Here is a 7,680-nt window from a genome sequence, read left to right as displayed (position 1 = left end):
TTACTGTGACTTTGCATATAAACAGGGCCTTTTCTTCTTCTTAACAAGAAAGGTACAGGTCTCAAGTACAGTGTGGTGATATGCTCAGCAGTGACATTGGTGAGTTCTGCCTCTGTGCCTGTCTAGTCGAACCTGCCATAGAAGGTAACACCCTCTTCTTCAGTCCTGCTACAGAATCCTTTCACCTGCCAAATAAAGACTCCAGCTGCATCCCACTTAGTTGGGCTGTCAAACATTTATTCAAACCACAGACTCAAATCTAACTTCAACTACTCCCTTGCCCAGTTACAAAGAACTTCCCTGGTATCAGACTAGGATCAGCGCCTCCATAGGCCATTAGGAACTGCACCTGCATGCTCTCTGAACTGGCTGTGTTACCCCAAAAAGCACTGAACTCCTTTCATGAACTCCTGTGTACAGAGGTCCACAAGCATTCCAAAACTGAACATGAGGCCAAGGTACAGAAAGCCACCAAAAGTACGATTCAGATGAAATGCAAGTAATTTCAGTCACAGACAACGATTTATCTTAACTCCACATAAATATTTAGGCAGCCTAAACAGTAACTGTGTCTGTAGGCTTTCAAATCCCCATGGCTAAAGCTCTTTCATATAAAACGTTCTGCCAATGCACATACCCCAGAGCAGCTAAATGGCATGTTCAGTACTTATCTCAAGCTTAAATCTGTTCGACATTCGTAAACTAGTCACCCCTATTGATGAAAGCCCAGAGCATGACACAGTTTCATTCCAAAACCTGTCCACAAGAGGAGGAAGTGGTGGCCTGACCTTATATACAATAGCTTGATGGTTAGTGCACTTGCTGAAGAAGTAGGGCACCTGGAGTTCAGTGCTCTCATGCCTGGGAGGGGAATCAGATGCGTACCTCAGCTCTCCTCTCTCATCATGCCTGTTCTGTATGGAAGGAGCAAGCCAGTCCCTCAGGGCTGAAGGAAGGCTTTAGCTGTGGATGTACGGACAGAGGTTGGGATGGTGAAACTCAGTCTTATTTGAACAGCTAAGTCAATGATATAGAGACATGGTGAAGTCCTGGTTGATACTTCCCAATTTTATGGTAATGCCTATGGGCAAGATTAACTTTTACTGCTGGCTGCTGTGAACCCCACTGTGCTGTGCCTACCTGTGTCTATCAGTGTTTTGTGGAGATGCTGAATTTCTTTTAGGTGCAGTTAGTAAGGCTGTAAGATACTTTCAGTATGATTTGCTTTATCTTTCAACATTAGAATAAAAATATTTCATCTAATTTCTTAATTCAGTCAAAGTAAAATTAAGGGAGATGATTATTTCGAGGAAATTCACAGACTTACCGATGTCCAAATGCTTGAACTGGTAAAGCTACCACTGGCTAGCAGCTAAACTAAGGAGAAGAAATAAAGAGAGCATGTTTGCATTCTCTATATAAGAAATAACTCTTATCTGGTAGTGGAGACATTTGGTTATTATTGGGAATCTCGAATTCTTAACTAAGTTGCACTTGTGATGGGCTTGGCTTCTTTCAAAAACTGATCTCCTTGTCTTTGGATAGTAAACCATCAGAGAAAGAATATTTTCCAGTAAAATCAGTTTCATATAAATTCCAGAAATCCTTTTCACTGTAACTGTATTTTTATTGTTCTGTTTAGCATAGATATCCACATATTCACATTCAGACTCAGAATCATAGAATCATTTAGGTTGGAAAGACCCTTAAAATCTTTGAGTCCAACTATAAACCTGACACTGCCAAGTCCAGCACTAAATCATGTCCCTAAGCACCATATCTACATGTCTTTCAAACACCTCCAGGGTTGATGACTCAACCACTTCTCTGGGCAGCATGTTCCACTGTTTCACAACCCTTTTGGTGAACATTTTTTTCCTAATATTGAACCTAAATGTCCCCTGGTGCAACTTGAGTCTGTTTCCTCTTGTCCTATCAACTGCTATTTGAGAGACGAGACCAACCCCCTCCATGCTACAACCTCCTTTCAGGTGGTTGCAGAGAGTGATAAGGTCTCCCCTCAGCCTCCTTTCCTCCAGACTGAGCAACCCCACCACATGCCAGTCTCCTGTTTTTTTCTTATTTTCATGGGGTTTTTTTACTGTATTTAATGCATTGCTACACAGCAATCAAAAGTTCCATCTTAAAACCCACTTGGAAAGCTACACTGGTCATCTCATTGCACTGTCACAGACTTCTCTCTTAGGCAACAGCCCAACATCTGTTCTACCCATCTAAAGAAGGTAATAAGGAAACTGTAAGACAAAAAGAAAATGAGCATTTATAAGGAGGATTGTAAACAAAGATGAACAAGAGATTAGGGTGGCAGATATATCTTGACTAAGAGATATAAGTTACTTTATAGAGAAATTAATGACATTTCCTCAAGTCCCTGTCAGGTTTATGAAGGATAAGACAGGTCTTCCTGGAGCCTTATGTCTGAGATTTTCTACTAGTTGTGTTAGCCAGAAAAATCAGTTCCTGTAGGAAAATGAGAAAGACTCAACGTGGAATGAGTTTGTGGGAATTAACAAATTCATTGTAATGGTTCCCTTTTTCTGTGAAACAGAAAAAAAAAACATGACTGTATGGGTTTCATAAATGAATTATCTAATGAAGCATTATTATTTCTGGAGTTTCACCTGTATTTAGTGTATTATAATCACATTGCCTCAAATGTTGCCCTGTATTGTGCCTGCTCAGAATGAGGTTACATCCAGAAAACAGTTGAGGATGACAAGACCCACATAAATGCAAAGGAAGAACAGGGAAAATATCAAAATAATGTGGTGTAGAAAAGCATGGAGAGAAGCATCTCTCCCTCAGTTTCTGGTCCTACTTGTTTCTCTTTTTGGTAACACTTTCTAGATGTGGAAATAAATTTATCCCTGCTGTGTGCACATACGCAGGCACGTCGCAAGAAGAGCCAGAGGCCACAAATGCATATGCCAAGAACAACTTTTCTTTTAGTTACCTCTCTACTAGGGGATCTCCGAAGTAGCACCTAAGCTCCCAGGCAGTGGTGACACCAATGGGGACGCAGGCGCTGGTAAGTTCAGCCCTGCTGGAAGATCACCAGGCGTGCTGAGCTCACCTACATTTCAAGGCTTCAGGCAGGCACAGCCTCCTGCTCTTTCTCAAAACAAAGCAGGAATCTCAGACACAGTGACAAGGTGTTTAGAGTTTCTCACAGGCCTATGTTATCTAACACAGAGGTTCTACTCATCGAGCACACAAGGTCTGTAAAACAATTATTGTGATCTATGTGCTTTTTCTACAGACAGGTACAAGTCACTTGAGTGTATTTACATTTAACTAACCTCCTTGCCAAATCTTCTGATATATTCCCATACACCTGCTGCTACAGGTGTTACACATTAGTCAGGCCCTTGGGGTTCACATGGGTCCACAGCTAGCTGATATTTTCCCCTCTGGTTTGACCCCAGGTAAACTCAGACCTTCCAAAGCTCATCACACTTTTCTAGGTACTTTCCAGTCTGGTCTGATTCACTCAGAATCTGCCATGAGTTAGATGTTTGTCTTCAGAAGTATTTGGAGAGAGGATGGCTATGGAGAAGGGATAAGCCCTGGCTTGCCTGTGGGGATCAGTTTTGTGCAGGTGACATAGTCAATGAAGCGAAAAGACATGCCTAAGCCAGTAAGTGAAAATATGTGGTCAGCACTGACATATAAAACAAGCAAGACTGGCCTGTAAACAATATCTTTAACTCTCTATGAATTTTTACAATATAATGTCTGTGAGGCAGAGTTCATTTATATTTGGTATGTTGTGGAAATTACATTATTACTGGATTTCCAATGTGCTTTTCAGCTTCGAGTTCATCTTCCACTCCACTAAGAAGTGACAGAGAGTGGATACCATCTAGTCAAGATGTTAGCAGCTCACATGGAATGGGATTGCTCATCTCAGTCCAGTCCTTCACCTATCTCCACAGCTGGCAGCCTCTGGCAAATGTCAAAGGCCAAACACAGACTGGTACTCAGAAAATGAGATATCTTTCCATTCCTGAATAAGATCTTGTCATATCAGTGTAAGCTATACCACCAGGTAAGCATGAGAAATATTTGATGTCTCATATTGTCTCTTCTATTACTTCAATTTATGGTACTTCAGCTAAACATAAACAGTAACTTCCCTTATTACAAACCCTACAGTAACACTGTTGATTCCCACATGTCCTTTTAAAAGTGATTTATGACAGAACAATATGAGGGAACAGATGAGCATCCTGCCTCTAGGTTCAACTGCCAACTAATAATCACAGTCAATATACCCTTGTTTTAATACTCCACATCATGTTCAAAACAGAGTGCTTTGCTGTAAGCCACATGCAGACCATGCAGGATTAAATGAGGCCTCTAGTGTGATACATATAACAACCTCTTAAATGGTTAGGACACCTGTTGATATTAATATAGAAGCATGCATGGAAACAAGTGTGCCACATTTGTATATATGTACACAAATATACAGAGGATTATAAAAAATGCTCAAATGGATAGAGTGGCATTTAACACAAACTTGTCTAGAAGCTAAGCAGAATGGACATAACATACACAGAGCTGATTCCTTAGACAGCTTTTTTTCAGTATAAATGTCTCTATACAAGGAGGTCATTTGCTAACATTTAAAATTTCTGTTCAATATATACCTTTGTTTGGGATCTGCTTCTAATTCATAACCATTTTCATGCAGGGAAAAGTAATGAAATTCAATAGACAGCACCCTTGCTTTGTAGCTGCCCTGGATTTAGAGCCACAAGGAGAAGAAATTAAAGTCTGGCAGCCAAGAATTCAAACTGAAGTTATACAGTGATTTTTTTTTTTTTTTTGTTAAAGGAAATTTTCTCTGTAAATGGATTTGGACTGTCAGATCTGATTGGATTCAAAGCTATAGAAATTTCCTTCTCTGAGAAATCTTCTCTTGAAGCAAAATTTAAAAAAAGACAAATGGGGTTTCCCCTGAAATGAAGATAAATATTGAACATTTAGGATATTTTCAATCCTTCTGAACCAACTTCCAGAAAAAGAGTTTGTTCTTCTCAGCAAAGTGCTGAACAGAAAATTGAAGCATGAAAGGAAGACACCTGCATATCTATTTATTTGCTGGCAGGTCAGCTGATCAGCAGCCTAGGATATAGATTCATTAGGGGAAGGAATTTCTTTACACTAAAAGGTACTATAAGTGTTGTTTAAAGCTGTCAGGGTTTTTCAGACCAGCAAGATGCACAAATTATGATTTCACTTTTGTGATTTTACTAGAATGCCATAATTGGTGCCAAACATCATTCTACCTATTTATAAATATTTTTAGGAGTTTCCTATAAGAGACCAGAAAAGATTCATTTGAAAAAGATCTGCTTCCAATGCAGCCGTTATTCAGAAAAACAAACCAATAATTCAGTTAATACTAACAGGGAGGTAAAGTTGTCCTAATCTTCACCAAGTCTTGGAGATATTTGTAATTACTGTCATGCATGTATTTTGCAGTACATGTTTTGTTTTTTTTTTTCTGAAGGAATAAATTCTCTTGGTCTCTTTACAGGGACACACTCATGGCCCATGACCTGTGGATCAGACTTCATAAATTGATAGTCCTCAGTTAAGGAGAAGCTACACTGGTCATATCCAGGAAAGCACCCCGCATAAGGTCACTTACTGGGAAAATGTATTATTATATCACTGGCCACTGTGAGGTAGCTGGAGGAAGACATGTTGGAAATGGCAAGCTCTACATGCCTGAGATGACTGCCTGAGCAGTGGTGACCAGTCTATAAAAGGGGAAAAGGCAAACAGTGCCGAGGAGCTGCTCTGGGGAGCCATCAACTCTGTGAAGAAGGTTTGACCCCAATATTTTGGTTGTTCCAGCTGTGATATTTGACCACAGGTCTGGGTTATTGAAGGCAGGTGTCACAGGCGACAGTGGCCCAATGTCTGTTCTTACAGCAATTGTTGGTCACTCAAAAGTCAAACCTACAATGCTGAGAACTAGACACAAAGAATGTCACACTGGAGAAGAAACTCAGTCTGAAAGAGAGATCGTGTCTTTGAATTATCCAATTGACTGTGAGCATAGTTGCCTGCCAGGGTGATATGGAAAGGATCTAGAGACACGTCTATGAGTATGAGCTGAGAATCAAAGCCAGTGAAAAAATACTTGATTTATAGTAAGTGATTTTATAGCTTACTAAAGAAAGGTTCCTTGTGCATTGGGTTGAAGAAACACTCCTTGTTCAGAGCATTTTTGCTATCCAAGATGTTTGTTTTAATTCTAGAAATGTGTTGATCCCTGCTAGAACTGAAAACACTTTGTCAGACTCTTAAACACCTGAGAACAAGGCACCTCCATCCCATGCCCATGGGGGATGGCTCCTTGTCATTTGCCATAAAATTCCAAAGGGTGGAGGAGACCTCTGATGGAGAAACAGAGGTCTCAGGGGTATTGCTGACCCTTCACCATAGCACTGCAGATCTCCTGTAGCAGCCCTGGAGGAGCTCAGAGGGCAATAAATTTCTAAATTTTTCTTTTTCTCACAAAATGAAAACAAGTTGATCTGGCTGTTAAAGCAGAGCTCTCGGACCTAGAAAATCTCTGTGCTATCAGCGGCCTTAACATGTGATTTGCTATGTCACATCATTTAAAACGTTGCCTCTCTTTGTCCATCTGTGAGATTTCACTAATATTCTAGCACAAGGACTATGTGAGACTACATTTAGATAACTTAATATAATGTTAATTAAAATTTGTAAATTTATCAGAGAGCACAAGGTGAAAGGTAGCTAGTTTGGATTTTTTCTTAGAGGACCCCTGAACAAATGTTTTGGTGTCAGGCATCTAAGAGAAGGTGGAGGTATTGGTCTCTAGCTGACACTGATTCTTTTTTTGGGAAAAGCCGAATACGTTAAGAGAAAGTGTTACTCCTCTATCTCATCACCAATAGCCAGAGAAAGTGACAAAATAATCCTGCAAATATTTGCTTGAATTACTAAGCAAATCTGCCTTGCTGAGCTCAAATTTTACAAATAATTCCCTCAAATAAGCTTAGCTAGGGTAAATATCAAGACTAACTTATTGGATTTCCAAAGTGAACTATGAAATTCATAACAAAGGTGTGAATTTTCTGTAATGAAATTTGCGTTCAAATAAATAACTTGAAAATTAGGCATTTACAGTGATCGCCTCTATCCACACCTGCAAATTCAAGCACTACATCCAGACAGGCAATAGAAACCTCATAATAATTTGTGAAACCAATTAGCACTATGATTTATATATTGTTCCAAAATTACTTGAAGAAAACCCTTAAGATATACCTGAGAATTTCCTGAATTTGTTCCAGATCAACATGAAAATAGGAAAAGAGCTGAAATTTGGCTTGTAATTATTCAATACAGTGTCTGGCTATTTTCATTCAACTCTGGAGATGAATCTTCAAACTCATTGATTCCTTCTGTGGCCTTGGGACTGATTCATCTTCTGTCACCTCCTCTTGCTTCCCTTTGAAGAATCACAACACTCTTCTCTTTTTCTACAAGATATTTGCATTGCTCTGAAGGGAGACACATCTAACTTGGTGCTCAGCTGTTCGAGCCCTGGAACACTTCCTCAGCAAGGCAAGTGGAAAAATTTAAAGGGCTGAAAGACCCAGCTGTGAAGGA

This window comes from Streptopelia decaocto, assembly GCF_964273445.1.
Source record: "Streptopelia decaocto genome assembly, chromosome: 1".
NCBI classification, from domain to species: Eukaryota; Metazoa; Chordata; class Aves; order Columbiformes; family Columbidae; genus Streptopelia; species Streptopelia decaocto.
This window is presented reverse-complemented; position numbering follows the sequence as displayed.